Genomic DNA, 26,570 nt, shown 5'->3' on the forward strand with positions numbered 1-26,570 from the left:
TCACCTCACCTATGTGCCTGGTGAGACACTGTACCTCACCAGCACACCCCTGATTTTGCACAACAAGCCACGCCTTTCAGGGGTTGCAGTTGGTACTCAGGTACAGACTAGAATTAGCTACAAATCTAATGCTGGGCAGTCCTTGTGTGTGGGACCAGACTGATATAGACAATCATATTTCGCGAGGAAACATGATTGTAGACCGTTCTGAGGGGCAGAGAATAGGTAATTTGGGGCTGTTTGTTCTCAGTAGTGGAGCCCTCACAATTTTGACCAGTGTTGAAATGCTCGGTGTTTCTTCCCACGTTAGTCGGGGTATTCCAGCTCTGAACCCATTTCTGTCTGGGGCTAGATATTGCACCTTATCCACACCTCACTGATGATGTACAACGATCCCAAAACAAGTTTCAGGGGTTAATGTTGGTACTCTCGTTCAGAGTAGAATTGCCTGGCATTCTGGTGCTGGACTGACCAGAATTGGCCTCTGGGAACCCCGGTTCAGAGTTCCTAGGGTCGGTGCCCGCACACTTCGGGCAACCCTTATCAGAATGCATCAGAAGCAGAAGACGGTGGGGAATGGCTCGTTCACACTTTTCTTCTGCTTCCGCCATGAAGAATAAGGCTCTAAGTTGAAAAATGTTAAGGGGGTAATTCATAGAATCCGGCGCACGAGAAGTAGGCCTTTTTTAGATGACGCTGATATCCTGTATTGTTCTCAAAGGAATGAGATGTAAGTATTTCACATGGCACGGATAATAAAAACATTCCACAGATGATGCATTTGCCGGCTCCATCCACGCTCCTTTTTTTGGTATAAATTACTGTTCAAAGACACCTGCTGTGTCTGTTCACTTTTAGCTATATGTTTGACTCAACCAGTTACCTCAGGGGAGTTTTAGGACTGAAATAGGGTGTTCCCAGTGAGACAGTCACCTGTTAATGTAAATTTTAAACCAGGAAGTGAAGGTTGCACCTACGCCGGTCCCTGGTGTTCCTGCGGAATCTGTGGTGTGGCAAAAGCGCCAAATAGCAGCACGAAAGAAACGTTAGTCAAGTGTAGAAGGCCTAACCAAGTAAAAAAGCAAAAAGATTGATTCGAAAGATAAAATAAAAAATGAGCTGTATCAAAACCATGAACAAAAAGGAAGTAGATCAGTTCTACATCAAGAGTAGGGAGCTAGGCAGTCCGGCATCTCCACCAGCAGTGGCATGCACAAGTGGCCCCTTGGTTAAAAAAAACTATGTTGATGGATATTGGACACTAAAGGAAACCTCCACAATAAACAAGAGTTAAAATAAAACAAGATACCAATTGCCATACATGCCAGCAGAAAGGTTATCAGGTGATTGAGAAAAAAGTCCTCCTAAGAGAGACTGAACCATTCAGACAGTCAACCCTGTACTGGATCTACGTTAAACGGGCATGCAATGGTGGGATTCTGCTGTGGCACTATGGGGAGCGAATGTCTCTTTCAGCTCCGGTATGATGGCCATGGCTGCCGTGGAGCCCACGAAGTGTAGCATGGGGTATCTCGAGAATTCATCCAGCAGCACCAAGAAGTGTTGGGATTGAAGTACAGTTCCAAAGTCCATGCTCAGGGCTTTCCACAGGACCTCTGCACGTGCAAGGCAGGCAATGGGGGTCCTTTGGCAAGAGGCCACACCACTTGGCACCAGGTGCACGCCACTACTGCATCAGCAACTTTTCTCTCCATCTCCGGGAACCACGTCTTCTCACGAAGCCTTGCCACCGTCTTTGGTCACTCCTTGGTGGCCCATGCGGGTTTGGTCTATCACCGCCTTCTGGAGGGACACAGGGTTTACCAGTTGAGTCCCGCAGAGCAGTACATGCTATGGCCCTATCGTGAGCTCGCTCCTCACGTTCCATAGGCCCCTGAGGAAGGCTTGAGCTTTGGAAGTCCGGGTTTGAGTGATGCTCAAGAAGTCCTTCCACCGACCCGACCGCAGCTGCTGTCAGATCCTGCATGCCCAAGTAGATACAGGAGGCAGAGCACGCAGGGTGCGCAGAAACCTCTGGAGGAGCGACAGAAGCCGTGCGAAATGTGTGGTGAGTTGCCTCCATAATGTCGGTGACAGACCTGGACCTTTGGATTGCAGCTCAAGAAACTAGCACCACCGTGACCTTGAGGTCATCCACAGAAGTCTCCTCGCCACCAGCCCTCTCGGGTGTCTGGACAGGAAGTCCACAGGGTTGTCGGCATCCGTTTTGAAAGTTAGTGTCACATCGTACTCCTGCAGTTGAAGTAGCCGGTACTCGAGCCTGATTGGGGGTCTGGGTGCGGTACGCCCCGGATAGGGACACGGGGTTTGTGGTCAGTGACCATTGTAACGAGGTGTCCATAGATGTAGATATGAAAGTTCTTGCACCCCCACAGGACCGCCAGCGCCTCCCGTTCAATCTGCGAATACCTGCGCTGTGTGGCCGTTAGTGCCTTGCTCGCGAATATGATCGATTGCCTTTCTCCAGATTCAGAAACTTGTAGGAGTACTACTCCCAGCCCCAACGGGCTTGCGTCCACTATCCCCTCTGATTCCTTTGTGGGATCAAAGTACACCATGGTCGCATCGGCCGTGAGGGCATCCTTGGAGGCCTCAAACGCTCCGTGCTCCGCCCTGCCCCACCTCCAGTCCTGGTCCTTGTTTGTCAGGTCGTGTAGGGGTTCGGTGAGGGTGGCAAGGTTCGGGATGAATCTCTCGCAAAAGTTGACCATGCTCAGGTAACTGTGGACCTCGGAGGGTGGAATCAGCACGGGTGCCGCCTTGATGTCTTCCACCTTCCTCGGATCGGGCAACAGTCCCCTGTCGTGAAAGATGAATCCAAAGAATTCGACCCTTGGCTCCATGAACCTGCACTTCCTCCTTTTCAGGGTCAGTCCCACCCGGGACAGCCTCTCCAGTACCGCTGTGAGCCTGGCCATGTGCTCCTTTGGTGATGCTGAGCACACCAGCACGTCGTTGCTCACGTTGAGGACTACTTGGAGGCCTGCCAGCATGCCCCTGTTGGAGTGCCCGAAGACCTCGGCTGCCGATGACACAACGAAGCCCAGCCGCTGATATCGGAATAGGCCGATGTGGGAGGAGAACGTAGTAATGGCCCTGGAGTCCACATGCAGGGGAACCTGATGATACCCCGCCTTGAGGTCCAACATCGAAAATGGCTGTGCTCCCCACAGAGAGGCCAGGATGTCATAGAGTGTGGGATGCCTCTCCTTCCTGATCGCACGGTTGGGTAGCCTCATCGGACCTCTTCTGGGCACTTCGGTTTGGCTGCCATGACGATCGGTGAAACCCAGGGCATGGGCCCTTCCACTCTCTCGATGATGCCGGGTCCCTCCATCTTGATGAGCTCGCCCTCTACCATCTGCCGCATGTGGAATGGTACACATCGGTGCCTCAGCACCACCGGTTGGATGGTTGAGTCAACATGCAGACACATCCTGTCCTTTTAGGCAGCCCTCTCCCTCGAAAAGGCCCGGGAACTGAGCCAACAGAAAGTCCTGGCGATATACCTGGAAGGCAAAATGCACCAGTCTCAAGTCCTCTGCCGTTGCACAGCTGAGCAATGTCTCTTTTGCCACAGGTGTCACATAGAACTTGGCGGGTCTTGTGACATCTTCGTGTTACACCAAAGTGACGAAGAACCCATCCAGCGGTAGGGTGAAGGAGCCTCCATATGTGAATATGTGAATGGTTGGGCGTTGCAGCGGTAGTGGCGCTGGTGAGAGCTTTCTGAACCCTGACGTTGACATCCTCATTTGCATGATGGGTATCGAGCATCGGGGCTTACTCTGCTGCTTCCTGGAATCCAGGCATATCGCTGAAATAAAGAACACCTCCTCTGTCGCTCGCTCTTTTCATCCTCGACAGGGGAACCAGTCCTGTCCTCCCATCCTCCTCCACTGTGGCCACCTGCTGGTACCTGGGCCTGGGAGGTGTTGGGGGCGGTCCAGACGTCTGAGCAGATTGCAAAGGTGCTCTGCACATTCAGGCGTAATGGTTGACCTTGCCACACAACCCGCACGTGGCTCTCACTGCTGGGCATGGCTGGTCATGATGCGCTGGGCCGCCACATGCGTCACACGGCTTCTGGCACTCCTCCAGAGGTTTCTACGCACCCTGCATGGTCTGCCTCCTGTATCTTCTGCGGGACCTCGGTGACCCTCTCGTCGACACCGCCTGCACTAGCTCTGGGCATCCACCTTTCAACGCCTCCTCCATTTGCGTCGCTCTGGACATAGAGAGCTCCTGGGTTCTTCCTAGCTCCAGGATCCTGTGGAGGGGTATGTATGGCTCCATTACAATCTGGCGGTGCAGCACCGCTGAAGAGCAGTGTTGGATATCTGCACCCTTATTTCGTGGGTCTCGTCGACTAGCCGACAGGTCATGGCTAGTCTCTGTAGTTGAGCATGATTCACGTCCAATGACTCCGCCGGATTTGGTGGGCCGGTCGTAGGCAAAACCTATCCTAGTCCCTGTTGAACAGCAGTCAGAAATACTCCTTTAGCGCTTCCTTTGCTGTGCTGTGTGAGACTTCTTGCAGCTGCAGAGTTTTGAAAATATGATGCACCTTCCTGCCCGCCATAGAACAGGAGCATAGCCCCCTGAGCTGCGTCATCGTCCTCCTTGGCGGTAGCGAAGTACATCTCTAGCCTCTCCACCCACATGTTCCACCGTGGTCCAAGGGTGGCAGGGGCACCTGAGATGTCGAATTCCAGACCTGGACACTCAACAGGCCGCGCCCGAGCTCCTGCACCCTCACTCCGGGATGCTAACAGGCCCAGCCTGCCCATTGATGAGGCGCCTTCTCCACTATCCCGGTCTTCATCCCTCATGTTGGTAGGGCTCTTTCACTGCCTGATTCAACAGTGTTCTTTCTGTGCAGCTCCCCCTCGGCGGCACAAGCTCCCCCTTGGCAGCATGAACACCCCTCTGATCTCTCTTTGGCTGCAAGCCGAGTCGCTGGGTAGTCATGTGGTGGATGAGGTGATTAGGCCAGCTACCTCCTACAACACCCCCCCCACCCACCCCCGCAGCATGAGCACCCTGGCAGGGCTGCTTGTGGCGATAGAGTTGCTGTGTCCTTTGGGGGCACCCCCTTGTGCTGTTGGCTGTGTGTGCACATTGCTTGTATAGCTGGCGGTGGAATAGGCAGTCTTTTCCTTTGGCGTGTGTTCCTTCATTTGGGCTGAAGACCCCGTGTGCACCCCGCTTACCTCGCTTTGGCTGGAGTGGGGCGTCTTGATTTATGATGCACGTTGCGCTCCTCCTCCCTGCCCCCGGCAGTAGGTAGTCCCTCTCCTTACAGAGAGGGCGGTCCGTGGCCTATAGGCACAGCTGCCTGAGTCCAGCGGGGTGTCGTTAAGGGGGCATGTACTTACCCGGCCGCCCCAGGCAGGGATGAGACAGAGGGCTGTCTCTGTGGGGCCACCACTTTAGGCCCCTCCTCCTGCCGGCCCACAAGCTGCCATTGACAGTATGGCGGAGTGCGGTGCCAGCTGAGGCTGCGCGACAGGCCGCCCAGGTGGTGAAGAGGCACTGCAGCTCCCACTTACACAGCATGCTTGGGCCTCCGTGCACCCTCGTCGCCAGTTGTTGTAGGCTCAGGAGGTACTCGGGGCCAGAGGAAATGAAGATGCGACACAATGACTTTTGGGTGGATAGAGGACAGACTATCAATCCACCATGTTTCCCGTTGGTGTAAAAGGCTTTCAAGAGCTCCACCTTTCTTAGGTCGCTACACTTGTTCCTAGATGACAACTTGAAATTGAGCCACCAAATACTTATTTTCCTTGAAGTGCATCGCTAATGTTGAATGTTGGGTTACGCAACGAATATTGGAGTTGTGTTCAGTCCATCTCTGCTTGGCTTTTCGTGTCGTTAGGCCCATGTAAAAAAGGCCCCCGGGGCATTTCAATCCATACACAACATTCATTGAGTCACATGTGCATGCAGAGTTAAGTTAGATCTTTTTACCAGAATAAGGGCCTGATCACGACTTTGGCGGTAACGCCGGCAGTATTACCTACCTAATTCCCCATTCCCCATTGAGCCCATTCGGGAATGCCCCATTCCCCATTGGGCTTAATGGGGAAAATTCGTACTCTTACCGCCGGCGGATTTCCTGCCGGCGATAATAGCGTTAATTTTTTTCGGCGGATTTCCCCCAAGCTCATAGCTGGGGTGAAATCCGCCGAAGTCCTGATTTGGCGGACCCTTAAATCTTGCGGTAATAGCGCTACAGCCGGATTTAAGGTTTACCGCCAAAGTCGTGATCAGGCCCTAAGGCTGGTTAATGGTAGAGTAAAATAATAATATTATGACAGTGCTGACACGAATAACATGGAAATGTACCAAGATTGGTAGGTCTCGACCGTTGAGCAGCCTCACATTCTGCGTGCACCAATGATTTACGCAAAGAGGTTTTGTTTTTATAAGCAAAAACAGGTTTGTTAGGGAACAGATTCGCTGTAATGTCGTCATGCAGCAAAATGTTCCAATGTTTCGAGACCATTTGCTTTACTCTATTGCTTTGTCGTGAATAGGTATATGTATAGAACAAATTGTTTTATTTTCGAATAAAAGGGAAAGTAGAGTGTTTTTTTTGTTTAATTTTTTTATTTTATTTTATTGTGTTTTGGTTTACAGAAAATCTTCCCCAAAATACAAAACATGCAGCAGATAGGCATACAAACAGAAGAATAAAACAAAATGTTAATTTGTACAAAAAAAAGATAGGAATTAAAAGAAAAATGACTTCATTTTCACAATCCATTAAAGAACAGATAATTACATTTAACAAATAAAATCTTTTCCATTCAGAAAGCTTACAAGTGCAATAGTCAATGAGATATGTGTTCCCCACGTCCGTCTACACCAAAACAGACCAGTGCCTAGTTCGCTCTCTACAGTGGAAATAATTAAGTTTAAAATGTAGACAAACCTGTCGGGTCTTTTGACATTGAAAACACTTCAGATATATTGGTAAAACCCCTCTTTTTTCTGGGGAACTTAGTATATTGTCTGTAGAGTGAATAATTGGACAAAGCCTCAAGGGTCATCTTGCAGTTTGAATTTTACTTTATCTGGATTCAAATTGAGTTCCATGTCCGATGAGCCAATTTCTTCCAGTAATTCCCTCATACAAGTCCTGAACTCATTCACGGGGGGAACTGTACCACATTCTGCCATACATTTGAAATCCACAAATAACAAGTTGGCTGGAGGTCTCAAAAACAGAATATAGCAAGAGTTGTTTCCATTGATATCGAGCATGGAGTGAATTAAGATTTAATTTGTGGCAAATTACTGTGTTGGGGATCTATGATGCTAGGCCCAATATATTCTTCCACATTAGTCCTTGCAGGCTATCAAGAACAGGCCACACATCGACAGATGCCAAGTCCAGCCCATACAGCAGGACCGGTTCTACCTTTCCAAGATAATAATTGACTGCTGGTAGAAGTGAGAAACCACAGGCTCTCCTAAATATGCGTTTCATGTGGGACCTGAAGGGATTGAATTTGGCCTTTAGTGACTCTTTCCACTTCTTAACTGAGGATGCATAGGTCTGATTATACCCCAGATAGCGAATAGAGGCCACCCTCTCCACTTGGCCCGTGCCCAAAGACCAGCGCTTGACCACAGAGTTCTTACCACTAGAAAACACAACCACCTTGGACTTGTCAGCATTTACCACTGGATTGTTAGACTGGGCGTACTCCTAGAAAATGGTGAGCTTCCATTGGAGGCCTTGCAGCGTTCTGTCGAAGATGACTATGTCATCAGCAAAATTCAACCAATTAATGTCAAGATGGCCCAGCCTGGGGTAACTTGGGGGACAGCCCTATTGTGGGAGGACTATGGGCTCGAAATCTATGAAACAAGAAAGCGTCCTGCCACTTGTTGTTTTGGACATACCATGTTTCATGTATGTTTCAATTATTCAAAGAATGTACTGGCTAGAATAAATCTGCTCTATGAACCCATCGAAAGACTGTTTCTATGTTCGTATAGGTCATTGTGCAAATAAATGAAGCTACAACTTGTATGATTCAAGACAGCCCTATTTAATTGGCTGTAGCATTATTTTTTTCTCATGTTTTTGCTATTTTCATGTAAATAAATGAACAAACAATGTGAAGCTAATTATTTCTTCCTTAGCAAGTTCACATGTGCTAAACATAAATGAGCAATTAAACACCAAATGAAAGTGTAACACAAAAGAAACAGTGCAATGTGTATGGACCGTCAATTAATTCCAAAGACCGTAAGCTTATACATTGTTACAAGTATAAAACATAATACAGAAAACATATTGTCATAGTCATCAGACATATATGGAAAAAGATAAACAGAGAATTAGTCCAACAATTGTTATAATTCCTGATATGTGCCCTCGTCTGGGACCTAATGTAGGTCAAACTGCAAGCAAAAGTGACCAATCCTTGGGTCTACGTCAGGGTGGTAAGCCCTAGATGTGTTGTGGACTCTGCAGCAGGGGGAGAGCTGGGTCCATGGACGTTTTGGCTACAGTTGATTGCGCCATCTTCCGGGCATTGGATTGTGTCTCTCTAAGGGAGGAACACACATGTAAATAGGAATAAAAGTTAATAAAAACAGGAACGTAGAGGTAGGCTCTATAAGGGTGGGTATGATATGATAGTTTATTTATATAGCGCCTATACACAATGTGTTTCAAAGCGCTTCAAGGCAAGGGAGGGAACAGGGGAAAATACAACCACATTCTTACAGGCTATGAACAGTAAGGATGTGAAATTAACTATCACACTCGCCCTGACGACATTTCAGATAGTGCAAGAGCTAAGACATAGATAAGGAAGGGAGGGGGAGAGTGGGAAGGAAATGGAAACAGACAGGCGACTACCGTACTAGGCCTACAGCTTCAATGAAAGCTCGGAAAGTCGTGTCTTCCACAAGAGAGCACCACTGACCTTGTATGTGCCCCCCTGGGGTAGGGGGGGTACCAAATAGAACGTGAAGCAGTTTCTGTTGCGGTATGGGGGCTACTACTGCGCCTCTGTAGACTGTTAGCGGAGCGTCTCTGCTGGTTCTGTGGTACTACCGCACCCTTGTTATTTGCGTGTTGTCGTCACTGGACAATGCTCTGTTGGGGAGAGCAGAGTAAAGGTATATAGTATGAGGAAGTAAATCAGAACAGGGCCCCATCGTATTATTGTAAAGCGTGAAAATGGAAGTTGGGCATGAGATGGCACAGAATGGCTAATATTACGAATTGTGGGATTAGTGGAGCAAGTACGAGATGAATGTACTTTGTTAACCCGTAGTACTGGTGTGCATTAAGGAGGTGCATGGCGTAAGAGGAAAGTGCCTATATTAGGCAGGGTTCCTGATTTCTTATGTCTTAGTAGTCCTCGGGCTGGAGGAGGGGGGAGTAGAGAAGGAAAACAGCAGTGATCAGGGTTTGGGGTTGGAGCACAAAGATTATTGGTGCTAGTCACAAGTCCAGCTCTCCAGGTTGGAAAGGAACGTGATTGGTTCATTGCAGAATGCAATAAGGGGGAATGGGTGGGCTGCGTTAAGTGAGGCTGCTTACCTCCATGTGGTAGCCTGAAAGGAGTGTTCTATACTGTCCTCTGTGGGACGGTGTGTCGCACTCGCTCTGTACAATGGAGTCCCAAACTGTCTCGAGCGGTTTCTATGTGGTCTTAACTGTGGGCCATGTGAGGTGTGGTCAAGACTGCGGGCCCTCTGTTGCTGGTGTCCCCACTACAAATGGTATGATACAGGGGAGGCTAGGTATCAATGGGCGCTCATGCTGCCAGGGGGCTTATGTAGTCGCCCAGTGTTTGATAGAAAGCATGGACAATGTGTAAAAGCAGCTCAATTATAGGGGCATATTGGTTTAGCCTCATTCAGTCCTGAAGTAATGGATTGAAGTTTGAACAGCCACCATGATTCTTTAGGGTTTAGAGCATTGCTCACATTGGTGTTGCTAAGGTATTTGCCGACCACCCACCATCTGATGTCATCTGGGCTGTGCTGGTGCTCCATAAAGTGGGAGACCAGGGGAGCATTTTGGGTTTTGCAGCGGATTCTAGAACAGTGTTCACCAAATCTTTTGTTGACTTGCCTTTGTGTCTGGCCCACATACCTAAGCCCACAGGGGCATTCTGTGATGTAAATGGCATTCGTGGTCTTACAGTTCGAGAAGTGTCTTAGACTCCAATCTTTGCCTGCCACCTTAAACGTCTTTGTTTTGCTAGTGAATCTGCAGGCAGTGCAAGACCTGCATGGGTAGTGTACTGTGATGTCTGTGAGGATCCAAAGGCCTGTTCTTGTCGTCATTTTGGTAAGCCTTGCATGAGTAAAATATTCTTTTAAATGTTTTGAATGTTTAGGGCCATCCTGGGGCTGGGTTTGTCGGGTAGACTAAGTTGGACCAAAGGCCAAAACTGTTTGATTATATGTTTAATCTTCGTGGTGTCTGGACTGAAGGTGGTCACACAGGTAATGGTGTTTTGTTCTGTAGGCTTGGTTTTTGGTAGCAAAAGTGCCTCCCTAGGGATACATAGTGCTCTCTTGCGGGTGTTCTTCAAGAGTTTTTTTGGGGTACCCTCGGCCTTGTAGTCTGCACTCCATGTGAACTGCATGTCGCCTGTACTGTTGAATTTCGGTACAGTTAGGTTATCCTTAAGATTCTTCGGCTGGCTGCTCCTGTAATCTAGTAATGTGTTCCGGTCTGTGTCCTTCTTGTATAGAGTGCAGATAAGTTTGTCATCTTGTACCTTGATGGTAAGGTCGAGAAAATTATTGGCATCCGTGCTGCTGTTAATGGTGAATTTTATTTCGGGGGTTTGGATATTAATCCAATTATAGTATTTAAGTGACATGGTACTCCACTTCCAGATGTAAATAATGTCATCAATGTATCTTAACCATCCCGGATGCCATGTCCAGCCCATACAGCAGGACCGGTTCTACCTTTCCCAGCTAATATTTGACTGCTGGTAGAAGCGAGAAACCACAAACTCTCCTAAATATGCGTTTCATTTGGGACTTCAAGGGATTCAATTTGGCCTTCAGTGACTCTTTCCACATCTTAGCTGAGGATGCATAGGTCTGATTATACCCGAGATAGCGAATAGAGGCCACCCTCTCCACCTGTCCCGTGTCCGAAGACCACGCTTGACCACGGACTTCTTACCAATAGAAAACACAACCACCTTGTACTTGTCACCATTTACCACTAGATTATTAGACTGGGCGTACTCATAAAAAATTGTGAGCTTGCGTTGGAGGCCTTGCGCTGTTCTGTCGAAGATGACTGTCATCAACAAAAGCCAACCAATGAATGTCCCGTTTTAAAAGAACTGGTGGTAGGCCATATGGACCGGGAGCCCTGCATGGTTTAAGTCTATTTATAGTCCATACTATATCCTCCATAGCCCATGGGCAGGACTTATCACAGATAGGTTTATTTTATTTATTTCATGTGTTACACGCCCGGACCCTGGGGTATCACGGCGTGGTTATAAACAGCTTAGGTATAGTTAATACATTGTGCATGGAGAAATACAAATATTATTTACAGGCAAAGGATAATAATACATTGTGTTCATGAAAAATAATACATATGATATTTACAAGGAGCGGCTCATACATTGTGATCATGGTGAAGAGTTACATAATCAGCAGGTTATCATTGTGCTAGTATTGGTTGAATAACCAGGTTTTTAGCAGTTTTTTTTTTTTTAAGCCTGTAAGGGATGTCTATTTTTTGATGTTGATGGGGAGGGAGTTCCAGTGCCTAGGGGCAAGGACGTGGAAGCTGCTGCCCCCAGCTCTGGTATTTTTGAAGCGGGGGATCACTATGAGTTGATTGTCATTGGACCTCAGCGATCTGGTGGGTTCTTTTTTCTAGATAGCGTTGTTGAGGTAAATGGGGGCTTTTTGGCAAGACATTTGTGTGCAATACAGAGTGTTTTATAAATAAGTCTGGCTTTAATGGGTAGCCATTGGGCATCCTTCCTGATCTTGGAGATGTGGTTGAATTTCTTTATTCCTAATGCTGCTCGTAGGACTTTATTTTGCATAAGTTGCAGTTTGCTGAGATTGGTGTTGTATGTGCCTAGTAGTAGTACATTGCAGTAATCAAACTTGGATAAAACTAGTGCCCTAGCCAGGGTGAGGCAGTTGGTGGGTGTCAGAAATTGTCTGCTTAGTGAGATTAGTTTGGATGTATATGCTGTGGAGGAGGAGAGGGTGTTGATGTGTTTGGTTGGTCATGGTGAGGTTGGCATCAAATTATACGCCTAGATCTTTTACTTGCTTGAGTACTGGGATCAGTGTACCATCAATATTGATGGAGGAGTAGTCTGTATGGAGGGCGGCTATTTTAGATTGGAATCCCACAATGAGAATTTCTGTCTTCTCATCGTTGAGACAGAGGCTATTCGAAGCCATCCAGGTTTGGATTATGGTGCATATTTTAATTATGGTTAATGTGTCCAGATCATAGTTGCCTGAGAGAGGTATAAGGATCTGGGTGTCATCAGCAACGTTTGTGTAGATGACACCCACATCGTCTAATGCCGAGAAGAGAAGCTTTGTGTAGGCATTATATAGCGTTGGAGAGAGACATGATCCTTGGGGTACTCCTATGGGGACTGGTATAGGGTCAGCGGATTCTTTGTTTATGGAGACTCTGGAGGTGCGTTCGGCCAAGAAGGATTTAACCCACATGGTGGCATTTTTAGAGAAGTTGAAGTCATTAGCTAGTGAGCTGCACAGTTTATTGTAATCCACGAGGTCAAATTCTGCAGATAGGTCTAACAGCAGAAGTATGCATAGTTTCCCTGAATCTCTGATAGTGTCCATCCGGATTTTAAGGTGCAGAAGGGCTGTTTCAGTGCGGTGATTTGGTCTGAAACCGGATTGTCTGGTTCCGAGGAGCTGGTTTTGTTCGAGGTGGGTTTAGATTTGTGTGTATGCAATATGCAATTCTGTCAATAATTTTAAGTAGAAATGGGACCGTTGTTATTGGGCGGTAATTGGTGGGCACAGTAGGGTCCAATGTGTATTATTTTTCTTATTTTTATTTTTTAGAAGGGGGGTGACCTGGATTTTTTGATGCTGGCTGGGACTGTTAGTGTGGAAGGAGGCGTTGACAAAATTAGTGATAGTGGGGGTGAGGGTGGAGGCACATGCTTTGATTATTTTGGCTGGGACATTGTCTCCTTTGCAGTTCGTGGCTTTTGGCTTGGGGATGGTATCAAATACTAGTTCTTGGGTGACTGGGGCAAAGTAAAAAGTAGCATTGGTGTTTTCATTGGGGGTTGTGCTGGGGTTGGTGGTTGGCGTATTTTTGTCTGCTAGGACAAGCCTTTTGGTAGTTATTTTATTTTGTAGTAGTGCAATTTTGGCGGCTAAAGCATCTTGAATAGTGGTACACCATTCTTTGCTGGAGTTGACCAGTGTCGTGGCTGGGGCGGGATTTTCTAATTCTCTGAGGATAGAGAAGAGTTCTTTAGAGTATGATGCAGCATTGCTGATGCAAGTGTTATAGGCATTGGCTTTGCCGGTGATGATAGCTGTTTTATAGATTTTGTTCGCCTCGTTGAAGGCATTAGCAGAGTCCGAAGTGGGATGTTTGTTGTGGGTGTGTTCAAGGGAGCATTTGGTTGTTCAAAGACACTTTGATAGCGAACAGCCATAAGGGGAAGAATTCCAAATTGGTCTACATAGTACGAGACCCATATGCTTTCTTGTATAGATTCCACTGTTGAGTTATAGGTGGATTCCTGTATTTTATTTATGCAAACCCAAAATTGTCTATTATCGGAATGAAGAAGTGTCTTCATCATAAACTTGTTACGTTGCAAATAAAGATCATATTTCAGTACTTTGACCAGATTCTTATGTCTAGTACCCTCCTTGGTCCTATGTCTGTGATATTCACAGTCAGAAATTCCCAAATCCCTCAAATGTTTTAAAGCCTGTCTCTTGTGTCTCTTAGACTCCCTAATTCTAGGGTCAAATTGATGAGTATGTGGGACCAACGGGGGAAGAATCCTGCCATTGGAGGCCATAGTAATGCCCTCAGCAATGCATCTGTCCAGGGGTCTCTCGCCAATAATCCATAAGGAGTCATAGTCCATGAAGTTGGCATCCCCTATATTGCAGGCCTGCTTCAAGTATCCTGTGAGACGTCCATAGGTCCTATTGTCCCATCTACAGGATAGACCACTCCTAGAAGGTTTGACAGGAATCAATAAGGGCAAACTGTCACACCCATATGCAAATGTCAACATACTAAAATAAAATGATTAGGTGGTCACTACTTCCAGGATCCAGCAAACACATAGGAGTACACTTAGACTTCATAGATGAAGACACAAAAAAGTAATCAATCCATGAGGTACTAGAACCCCTATGTCAAGTATAAACAGGGGCGCCAAGTGAGGAAAAGGCCTCTATTTGCAAAAGATCCCAAGAGGTCCTAAAAGAATCCCATTCCATACCACGCCTGAGGTTATAGGAAAATGTTCGAGGTGTGGTAGATTTCCTGTTATGAATCTGTCCTTCCGCACAGTAGGCATTGAAATCGCCCTCCCCAGAATTATAGCATGCTGATATCCTTCGGCCAACCAGCGATCAAATAACATGTAATTATCACCTGAAAATGCTGGATAGGATGTTTAGTCGGATTCCAGTAGACATTGACCAGCAGTAAGTCTCCTATACCACCCAAGAAACAAACATGTACTGCCAAGATGCCTTTTGACACATACCATAATGTAGAGGAGGCTGAAATGTTGACATCAAGTACAGTGTGTTTAGGACCATATACTGCCCTTATCGAATGCATTCAAATAGTGTGTATAGTTTGGCATAGAATGCATTAAGGACCTGAAAAATGGTGGGACTTTTTAAGAGGAGAAACTCTTTGCCTTCTCGGTAAAGCTCTAGAAACATTGAGTTTTCTAATGGACAGAGTGCATCAATATCTGGTATATAGTAAAGTATCCAATGATATCATTTTTCAACTTTGGTGCTCGTACGAGAGGATGTTTTGTTTTGTTTAGTTTTTCCTTAGTGACCAAGACAATTTTCTGCAGTAAAATGCATGCTTTGATCTAATTTGCATATCCACAATGCATTGCTTGGTGGCTCTAAATTGGAGGTGAACTATCAGGGCTGACTACTGGATTGCAATGTGGTATGGGTGACCTGTCAGCTGAAATGGACAAGACTACTCTCACATTACAGATCGACAGGGTTTTCATGCCTTTTTAAGTTCACTAGAACATTGATGTTGTTTGCTAAGGATACACCATTCACAAAAATGTTAGTTTACCACACTTGGGATTCCTATTAAGCGTGAAACATGTATGTGGTTATCTATGTCGCGGTGAGCTGTCTGTCTTGTATTTAGTAGACCTATGTATAAAAGAGCACTGGCATATTGTCACGATCTGAGTCCGCGTAGATATGTGTACCTCCGTCCCCAAGTACCAGTCAGAGAGGGTTAATGTACTCGCTGACCGACCTTTGAGGCCACAGGTGGGAGAAACAGGAAGCACCGGATCCCGGGTGGCTGCAATGGAAAAGTAAGGTTAAGAACGTGATACAATAATGGCTTTTGTGTTATATCATATAGTAAACAACCTCTTACCCGGGGACTGGTCGGTGTCAGCTGTGTACCTAGTTGTTTCTTCTCTGGTAAATCAGTGAGAATGGAGTAACAATAAACCAGAGTCACTTGAGGTAAAAGTATCAGATACCAAAGCCAAGGAAAAGACAGGATGCGGTCCAAACACAGTTCAGAGATCCAAAGCCAAAACCAAGGGATAAGCCAAAGCAGTCCTATAACAGTTCCAGGGTCAGAGTAATCCAAATAAATCCAGTCCAAGGATGTAACCAGGCGACAAATCCAGAAGAGCAAATCCGCTCCACAGAAATCCCAGTAGTACAAAGTCCAAGGTCAAAAATCTGTGAAGGTCCAAGTTCGCTAGGAGAACGTAGCCACACGCTGCTAAACAGCTGAGAAGCGCTGCATGAAGGAGCAGAGCCGTCTTTATGCCGGCATTTCCTGACCACGTGACTGCCGTGTGGGAATCATGTGAACATGAGGCTGAGTGTGTCCACTTGACCGCCTCAGAGTGAAAGCGTGAGGCTTGGCATGCTCACGTGACTGCTTCCCCGCGGTCGTTCTTGCAGGACGACGGAACGAAGGGCGGAGCGTTCGCTGATACAAACGCCATGGCAACCCCCCAAACACTCGACTTTTCCAGCGCCAGGGCTGCCGCCACGCGTGACCGCCAGTGCCCAGGCGAGTACGGGCACCTCCAAACAAAGAGTGTGGCCCACGTTGTTGCTGGCACCACTCCCCAGGGCTCGGTTTGCTAGAGAGCCTAGTCTCTGGTGAGTCGTGCGTACGTCAGTGCGTGTTTGCATGCATGACACATATAAGGCAAAGACAAGTTCTTGAGCAAAATGCATTCTTTTTGCCCAGTGTGCACATCACTTGTATTTCTGAGTGGCACTGAACTGGAGATAAACTGGCAGGGGTGGCGCTTCGGTGTGTTAGCGAAATGGCTCATTCTGATTTCACATTTCAGGTAGAGGGGTTATTTTCATGCATTTGTAAACCCACCATAACATTGATGTTGTATGTTTAGTTCATGTCATTGCTGATTGTATGAGGTTGCAACTTCTGTTTGTTGGGAATGATGTGTATGCGGGATCGTCAGCAACCTTTTAGTAAGAATATGCAGAATGTGTCCAGAAGGAGCTAGAACTTCACGTTTTGATCAGCTGGATACTCAGGATGTTTTGAGAAAAGCAGATAGAGTTTGACTAATGAGACCTGTTTTAATCCTGGGCAATGTGACAAGTGTCCTTTTGGAAACATCCAGACCGAAGCCTGAGTTTGAAGAGGAAGGTTCATTGTGCTAGATGACTGTTATGTGGTACCGGGAGGGACCCTCTCCATGATCAGCCGATACACCCTCTTACTGCTGAGATTGAATGGTGGATCTGATTCATGGAATTTATAGCGTGGTGCAAAATGACTTTGCACTGGTGCAAAGTGACTTTGCACGGCCAACAAACACCCTGATTCACAGAGTGGTGCAAAGTGTATTGTTGTAGTGCAAAGTGACTTTGCACTGCGCTAAATATTCCATGTTCCAGGCCCTTTGTCTTTTAGAATGTGTGGGATATCTTTATGGCTGTCCCTTTGCTGCATGAATTTGACTAACCACACTTTGTTCATGCAATGGGGTCTTTCTGAGCGTTCAGAGCAAAGGAAAAGCAGGTGAAGGTTGTAACATGCGTCCGGAGCAGCCAAATGCAGTGACCTTTCTTTATTGGAACTTAAAATAGGAATTCGATGTGTACTTTTAGATGGCACCACCACCCGCCCATCGCACAGATTTGACAATCGAGTGGTACAGGTGTGGATGGGGGCAGGGGGGCTCGCTATTCCCCTGTGTGGGGGGGGGAAGGTTGAGATCGATGCATTAGGGTTGTCTACAAGTGAACAAGTAGCTATTTTGCTGGAACACCGGACTCCTGACCTTTCAGTGGATGGCTGGCAGCTGCCCTCCCTGGAAGCGGTGCGGTTTAAATCATTGATGGCACACGAAAAGCCAGTGGCCATCCAACAGAGCCTTCAGCAGGCAGCAAAACAGATTGAGGGTTTGTATGTCTTGGAGGGGTGTTTTGAGGTGAGGCTGCAAGTGCCCGCAGTCCTTTTCGTACCATGCCGCAATACTGTGATGTGTGGCGGCGGCAGGAGAATGTTTCCCAGTGTGAGCAGAACTTTAACATGCCACACTGTTTCAGTAATTCGGTCAATTGAGGCCCCTGGAAGCCTCAATGTTGCTAACGACAGGAAACCGCATCAACCCTATTGGTGTGTGTAGGCTGAACCAAATGAGTTTTTTTTGTCTACAGCATTTAATACTTGTGGTTAGTCTGTTCCCAAGAGCTCCCCATTTTCGGCATTGTCCCTCCTCTGGAAGAGCCTCCCGTTCCGTCTTGAGCATGACCTTCTGAAGTTCCAAAAACACCTCAAGACTCTCCTCTTTCCCTCCTCCTCCCTCTGCTAATCCCACCGTTGCTGTGATTGGTGTCTTGGACCCTTATGTATCCTCTGGGCCTCTGACCATTCACACCAAGTCTCCCCAGCATCTGTCTTCTTTCAGCACTTGCCTCGGCACACCCCCTGCAGTGAAGATTTGCACTTTTCACTTTCCACCCAACACGGCTCCTGCCCGCATAGCACTTACCATACCCTGCACTTCATCTGGGGTTCACCCTCGAGCACAGGCACCTCAGCACCTACCCCACTGCCCTCTTCCTTCCTGCACATGCACATTCTGAATACTCACAAGGCATAGTAAGTTCGTCCGTCCCTTTCCCCCCTCTGTTTTTTGTATTTAAATGTACTGCTAGCCCATATTCCCATAGTGCTGCCCTGTGGGCACTTTGAAACAGAATTGACTTCCCGTATAAGCGCCTAACAAGCAAACAATAAAGAAAGAAATAAGTGCGCCACTGGAATAGGATGTCATTTGCACATGATTCTACTAATGTTTGTAAAGTGCGATTCCAGGTTTAGAAACGAGTTCTCCTTGTTCTCAAGTCGCCATTTTAATCACTAGAACGCATACCATCTTACCCTGTACAGTCCATTTTAAATTAGCTGCTAGACCACATCTCAAGTCAGCTAAAAAGACATTACACCAGATCTCGGTTTAGCCAAGAGACAATGGGCCTCATTGCAGGTCCGGTGATAACCGTACCGATAATAACGGCGGGTTGCCGCCGGACTTGTAAATATTTACCGGCGTCTGACTTGCCGGTAACACCGCGGGATTACAACCCCGGCGGTCCGGAAAGTCAGGCACCAGTAAATTATAATTCCCCATTCCCATAGAAAGTCCCATAGCACTCTATGGGAATGGGGACTACGGAAGCACTGGCACTGTTGTTAAGGGTGCCAGTGCTTCCGTGGCGGTCTGCATACTGTTGCTGCTGTGCCCAACAAGGTCCGACCTCGGGCACAGCGGCTCCAGCATGTAGACCTGTAATATGCCGGTCCGAAAAAAACGGTGCCGGTACCGGACCGGCAGGCTCAGAATGAGCCACAATGTCTGAAGACTGAAGTTCCCCAAAATGCTTCATCCCCATGTAGCCATTGGAGCGCATCCCACATCTCAGTTCAGCCATTGAAACATAACTCAGCGTAAGCACTTGCCCACAAATATCTCACGCTTGCCTCTAGACTGCGTCTCAAACACTGAGCACCATCTCAACTTCACAAGTAGACCATGTCGCCTCCCTCTGCAAACTGTGAATCATGCTTGACTGCAAGTGCCTGCAAGTTCTGGCAGGGACTTAGCCGGCTCCAGTGCTTCCAGCCCCCTTCGGCCTGTTCATGTCCTCGGTCCCGAGTTCAGGTGCACGTGGAAGGGTTAAGCAATACTGCCATTGGCAGTGGCTTTGCTTGGAACGCGCCCAAACGTCTTTATCTGCCAAGAGCAGACAGAGCCAGCGACGACTTACTTGCCTGGCTCAAGTTGAGGAGACTCCCGCAAGCCAACCTACCGTATCAGCCATGTAATGTCGAGCCAGGAAAACCAGCTCTTCTGTGCTGGAAAATCGTAGCAGGTGAAGTGGAGCAAGAGGGAAGAACAAGATGGCCACCACACTACATGACATGCTTGGGAGCCACTCGACGTCCTTAGGGGCGCCCTGCTGTTGGTTTCAGGTGGTGACCTCACTAATGTGCGCCACTTCCTATACCTCAGGGGGCTTGAGCACTGACAGTATTTCATATGTGTGACCTATGGGGGTGGCATGAGCAAGGACTGATATGTGTGCTGTTCAGAGTGATGAAAAACACTTGCCGTGTTTACTTTGAGGGCCTTGTTTGTTACCCTCAGGCAATACAGTAGAAGTTGCCTGATATGCAACCCATGGGGGAGGGGAGGAGTGCCACCAGTATTAGTGAGTGTGAGGGTTGCACTGCTGTATAGCCATGTGGCCGTTGCCAAATAATATTCTGAGATCCCATGGGGAGGAGACTAACCAGCCTTGGTAGGTAGAGGGTTTGCATTGTAGTGCAGACATGTGATCTTTGCCAAACTTTATCAATTCCTAGGTCTGGCGTTGTATGTGAATGCATCGTGTGGCCTAGTAACCATGCCATAAATTGATATTTAGCAAAATAGCCAACGGAATTTGTTGTTTTAAAATTAGCCAAACTACAGACAGTTGTCTGCCACCCTCTGCCTTCTGTTTAGCATTGTTTGCAAATCTGTCCATTTGATCTTGGTGCACCTCGTTCCCACGTGCTTAAAATGCTGCATGAAATATAGCAAAGTGGTCATGATTTCAGCTTATTGAGTGGGATGGTGGTGCACGTGGCCATGTGAAAGGGACTGAGTATTTTCCCTGTGGGACATGTCTTTTAGGATTCACATACAGAAGAAGGCCAATAGCTGGGCTGGCTTCAGATAAGAGGTGGTCTGGCCTACACAGAAAGTGGCCTTTTCCAGACAGAGCGAGCTCTATAAAAGGCCTGTTGGGCAGACTCCATGATGTATGAGGTTTATAGGGAAGCTCCCAGGGTTTGCTTTGGTGCGAATTAGTGGAGAGGAGGACGGGAGAGGGGATTGGAATGGAGGGAAGGCATCAGGGATGAGAAAGGGGAGAAGGGAATGAGCTGGGAAGGGGATGCAGGACTATGAGCAAATCAGGTCTCTGTGTGCTTCCAAAGAGACCTCCTGCAGTGCATCTGTACTTTCTGTTATTATTAAATCTTTCCCAATCAGGGATCCTTCCCACATGTGGCAGATGAGGTTTTGTTGCCCATGGTCACACTTCTCGCTTTGTTGGCAGCCATGGGCACGGTGCACTCTGTCTCCTTGTTATAATTGCTGGAGTGATGAGTGCAGTCTGGTGGGAGAACGGAAACATGTCTGGCGAAGCTCTATGATGCTACCTGAGAAATGATTGACGTTTCTGGATGTAATTGAGTAAGTTACTAACTTTGATATCCTCAGGGACCCTCTTTATGTCCCATTGGGGTCTCGGATAACCCCTAAGGCCCTGCAAAAGCAGACTGGCTTCAAGCCTGCTATCAGTGGTAAAAGTCACACTGGCTTCATTACGGGACACAGAGACCCCACCAAATGGTTAACTACGCCTTGAAACACTTGTGTACAGGCGCGTTATAAATGCCATATCATATCTACAAATGATATGGCTGTGATATATGGTGGTGATTATAACTAATGTGGATGGCTAAAGTTGAGGGCTTGACGAACAAACAGCCCTACAGATAAGGGGTGTATCAGCCATTTGATCATCCATTTGATATCATATCATATCATTTTCACTCAGTAAACATCTGCAAATACTCCCGAAAATGAAAACGGAAAAAAAAAATAGTTCCAAACAAAACAGACAATGGACACACAGGAAGCTGTCCTCTGTTTTCACCCTCGCAGCTACATGGATATGTTGGACCAGCAGTACCCCTAGTGCCACAGGAATAACATCTTCTGGTCTTACTGCTTGATATTTTAATGTGCATAAATATATAGATGGAAAGAAATGTTTGTTACAAAATGTTTCCATTTTTTACAGATGAAACATTGTAATTGGTTATTTATATCATGCTTAATACCCAGAGGTTTCCAAGCGCCGTCCCGGTGATGGAACCTGTGTTGCTCTGCATCGTCTTCCTTCCAAGACCAGCGGGTTGCCCCTGAGCTATCCTCCCGAGACTTTCTTAGTTGCTTATAAAGTAATCCCATCGGGAATGTGACTTACTTTTTTACTTCCGACAAAATCATTGTACTTCCAACTTTAAAAATTGGGAGCAAAATACTCGCACTTTCTTACCTCGAGCACAGCGAACAAGTATTCTAAAAATAGGGAGCAAAATACTTGCACTTTCTTATCTGGAGCACAGCGAACAAGTATTATAAAAAATAGGGAGCAAAATACTTGCACTTTCTTATCTGGAGCACAGTGAACAAGTATTATAAAAATAGGGAGAAAAATACTTGCACTTTCTTATCTGGAGCACAGCGAACAAGTATTATAAAAAATAGGGAGCAAAATACTTGCACTTTCTTATCTGGAGCACAGCAAACAAGTATTATATTGTATGGCAAAAGAAAAGGTTCTGAGTTTTGTCAGGGATAGCAACAACTACCATGTTACAGGCCCCTTGCTTGGTCATCTAAATTAGTATGCTTAGACACAAAGAAGGTTGATTGAGGTATGATAGTTGTACCTCCATCACTAGAGGCCATTGTAACTTGCCATTTGAACCCCGGGTTGAAGTGCAGAGTTCGGAAAAAAAGATGATGCATAGCACCCAAAAGCAGTGCCTTTGTATCATGCATCATCCAGGAATCAGAAGCTACCTCGGGGTATTGAGGAGGTAGCACATCCTGTGCTGCAACTCTAACTACCACATTTAAATATTTTTTTCAGATAAGTCAAAATGCCCCTTTAAAAGAAATGACCGAACACAGAGAATGTCACCTAGGTATGCCTGCAGATCGCCAGTGGGCCTGGAGAGTCAAATGTAAATCCCGGTAACTGTTGGTGTTAAGCTAACGGAATTACCCAATCTGATCGTTTCGAATTGATCGTATCGTACATCTGGCCGGATTTGGCCAGTACCAATCGATCGATTCAGAATGGGTAATCACTACCAAACATGGGGAGCGGGAGTTGCAGGGGTGTCCCCCGCTCTCCATATTTGGTAGTGATGGTCTTTAGGGGTAGCAGGGGTGTCCCCTGCTTCCGGAGGTTTGGAGGCAGGGGCCGGGGAAAAAAAGAAAAGCAGACCCTGCGGTGTCGGATCCGACCCGCATAGGAGGGACGGAACGGACACTGCAGGTTCAGAAGATAAGCAGACGCCAAAAAGGTAAGTACGGAGTCAGTGGGGGAATGTATTAGGGGGTGTGGGGGGTTTAAGTTTAGCTGGATTTGGCCTTGGCAAAATTGTCTTTGTGGCAAAATTAACCAGGGTCAATTTGGCTGCAAAGAATTCTGCCAAGGCCAAATCGTATACATCCAAGCTAACCAGGCTCTTATAGGCTGCAAACAGCCACTAACTATCTCCCAACACCTTCGAACCCCGATGGGTGCACATGGAAGACGGAGAGGTCGAGAGAAGAAAGAAATGCATTTTCTTTTGTTAGCAAAGCATACCCAGCGTTACAACCACACATTTACTCCCTAAAAACAGGCAAACGTGCCTTAAGAAAATAAGTAAAAATACTACCAACAAAAAATAGGAAACAATACACATATAGGAGGAGCCTGCCCCCTTCTTCTACGCAAGGAGCTGCACTGACCTATTCAGATTAGTGGTATTAATAAAAGAATTTGAAGCACTCGAGAGATGGCTGCACCCAAATCCCTATGAAAGGAATGAGGCAAAACAGAGATTTTGGTTCCGGAGGCAAAACAGAGATTTTGGTTCCGAACCCCAACCGTTGCTCATAAAAAAAAAACACTCTCAGCCATTTGCTCCTGCTAAATTGCTTTACTCGGTCAGCCACATTAAAACTAAGGTTAAAAAAAAACCTGGTCATCCCATCAGCATGCATTCCAATAGATCCATGCCAGGCAGGTGTGTAATCCATCCAGTTTTTGTCTTTGCATTGTGGGAGCTGTAGTCCAGTATTCATAATGAAAAACACATAACTACAACAAGAAAAACGCAAAGGATTAAAAAGGGATGTGGTTTGACATAGGTCTAGTATATTTAGTGCTTACTGATTTGAGCGCTGACAGGTTAAATAAAGCTTGACTTTTCCCAAAATGTGCTGTTCAGACCTGGGAGGAAATGATGCTAAAGTGGCGGGAATCGGGGGGCCCTGGGGGGGATGCGAAGCGTTTCCCCCCGGGGAGGTTTTTGGCGCTGCACACGGCCAGCGAGTGGCCGTGGGGGGGGGGGGGGCAGAGCGCCTCCCTGGGGTATTTAAAGGGCCAGGGAAGGTTCGGGAGCCAGACGACAGTTTGACTTGGTGATTGTACAGTCCTGTCGCCTGCTCCCGAGCCTTCCCTGAGGTAGCTGGGGCCTTAGTGTGCGAGGTTAGAGTAGGTGAGGCAGGGTTGCTGGGTGAGTTAAAAGGTGGTTTGGATTTAGTTAGGCATTTCAATCGAGCGTAAAAGTTATTTAAAAAAAAAAAAAAAAAAGTTTTCAAATAGTCGGGGGTACCGTACATAAGGCACCCCCCCCTTACCGGTGCCGCCGCCGGCTTCAACGGTGCCCTTGGTAGGTGGGTTGCGGGTGTTTTGGGTTGACTCGTCCAGCCCAGCTCTCAGTTTCTGGGAGGGTAGGTAGTCGGGTGGAATCCAGGTTTCCCTCTCGTCTCCCCGGGTGGGCGTTTGTTTCTATGGGTGCGGGGGCTCGTGGGCTCGCGGGTTCAGGAATCGGCGGGCGGTTGGGGTTTCTGCAGCGGGCCCAGCCGTAGTAGGTGCTGCCAGTTTGCTCCCCTGACAATCGGGGCCTGTGGAGGCCGCGGTGAGCTACGCGTCCGGGTACGCGGTAGCGGCCTCTTAGCAGAGGGGGCAGTGCGGTCGCCTTAAAGGGGCCGCACTATTTTTCTGAATTCGGTGTGAGTGCTGTTTCTCCTCGCGAGCCACCAGGGGGCAGCGCGTACACATTTTTTCCCCAACTAAGTGTTTTGGGGTTTGGGTAGGTGTTCTGCTGTGCACAGGGGACCCTGTTTGGGGGGTCGCCTTAGGAAAAGGCAAAAGGGGGGGTGTTTAAAAAATAAAAAAATTAAAAAAAAATGTTTATATCATAGATGGTAATAACTATTATTGTAGAATATGAACAGGTCATATAGCGTTTAGGACTCTTTAGGGAGTGCAGTTATTGGGTCATTTTACTTCTTGGCCCCCATTTCCTAGATTATTTGCCCACGGGTAGATGCTGGCTCGGGGGCTTATTTAGCACAAGGCTAAAAGGGGCATATTTAGGGCACAATTAGATTTGCAGTGCAAGATGGTGGGCCAGGGAGCCAATAAGAAGGGGCTAGTGGATGCGAGGGCGCTGAGGGAGGTTTTGGAGATCATTAGCAGGGCATCTAAGGCCCAATTGGAAGGGGCGGTGGGAAAAGTATCGGGAGAAGGGGAGGTAGGCGGGGGCAGGCCGCAGCGGAGAGCTGCGGCTGATGGGGCTCTTGCAGCAGTGATGGCTTGCACCCCCACGGTGGAGAGAGGGGAGTTTTGGAAAGCCAGGGGCAGGAAGATGAGGAGGGATATAGACAGCAGGGTGTCCGGGGGAGAAAGGTTTTTGGGTGGGGAGCCTGTTAGGGAGGGAGTCAATGATAGCCGAGGGGTAGCTAGGAGTGCGCATAACGAGGTGGGGCAAGGGATCCATGGGGGGGGGGCGGTGATGGAGCACAGGAGGGGGTGACAGGACAGAGGGGAAAAGGGGGTAAATACCTGCAGACGAGTGCAGGTGGGAGAAGGTGGGAGAGGTCACCATCAATTGAGGATGTTAGAAGGGGGTGTGGAAAGGCGCCCTCGGGTAGGACGAGTGAGGGCGGAGGGCAATGCGCAGCCCCCGCTGTTCAGGTGGAGGTAGAGGGTTTTAGAACGGCCCCTCCTCGGTCAGCGCACGGTGAGCCTAGAGGGTGCAGCACGGCCCCTAGCGATGAGGATTCCAGGGTGGAGGACGGCATGCCTCGCCCGAGAGAAGAGGACCAGGCAGGGGTTTCTGCGGCCCCGCCGAGAAGACGTCAAAGGAGTGGCGGGCGGACACCCCGGGCCCGCATGAAGAAGATCAACTCAACCCGGGCATGAGCTCGCTTCCACAATGGTATTTAAGGGATGATGAAGTTGGATTGGAGGATTATGTGGGGCAGGGGGAGGTAGAAGGTTACAGGGCTGTAAGGGAAAGGGGTGAGGAGAGAAGAAATTTGAGGTGGGATCGGGAAAGGCAGGTGCAGAGTGCTTGTGCAAGAGGTCGGGGGAACTGATGGTTGGGTGAGTTTGCTGACATGTTTTGTCCCCGCAGTAGGAGCCCTCTAAGAAAAGAGATGAGGAGCATTGGTGTGGACGCCAGACCGCAGACGGCCGGTGTGGAAAGAGGTGAGCGGGAGAGGGAATGGTCTTCTGCATGGCAGAGAGGGGTCACAAGAAGGGGGACGGGAAATGAAGGGTCTAGACTGCAAGGGGTAAGGAAGGAAGTCGGTGTACAGGCCATTGGAGCCTTGGGGGTTGAGAAGAGCATTTGCTCAGTGGAGATTCAAACGGACAAGGTGGTGGAGCCATTAGGGCTCGAGGTGCAAGGGGGAAAAGAAAAGGAGGTTGAAGTGAAAGGCAAGGAGAAAAAACTGCCATACATGGGGATAATAAAAACGGTGGGGGCGCACTTGATGGCAGTGACCAGGGAGAAGATTCAGGCGGGGGAGTTTTTAAACTGCTCCATAGGGAAGTGAGAGCTAAGGAGGGGTCTAAAGAAGAGGAGAGGGAACTGGCTGCGCGCCCAAGGGTACCGGTGACTATTGAGAATT

General features: G+C 47.8%; 1 protein-coding gene across 1 annotated transcript in view; it reads left to right on the plus strand.

Annotated features, from left to right (window-relative positions):
• The window catches only part of DBP (D-box binding PAR bZIP transcription factor), a 205,345-nt gene that overhangs the window by 52,629 nt on the left and 126,146 nt on the right, over window positions 1-26,570 (plus strand). The gene's annotated exons all lie outside the window — the stretch shown is intronic.

The sequence above is a fragment of the Ambystoma mexicanum genome, chromosome 1p (assembly GCF_040938575.1).
Source record: "Ambystoma mexicanum isolate Mex_15411 chromosome 1p, UKY_AmexF1_1, whole genome shotgun sequence".
NCBI lineage: Eukaryota > Metazoa > Chordata > Amphibia > Caudata > Ambystomatidae > Ambystoma > Ambystoma mexicanum.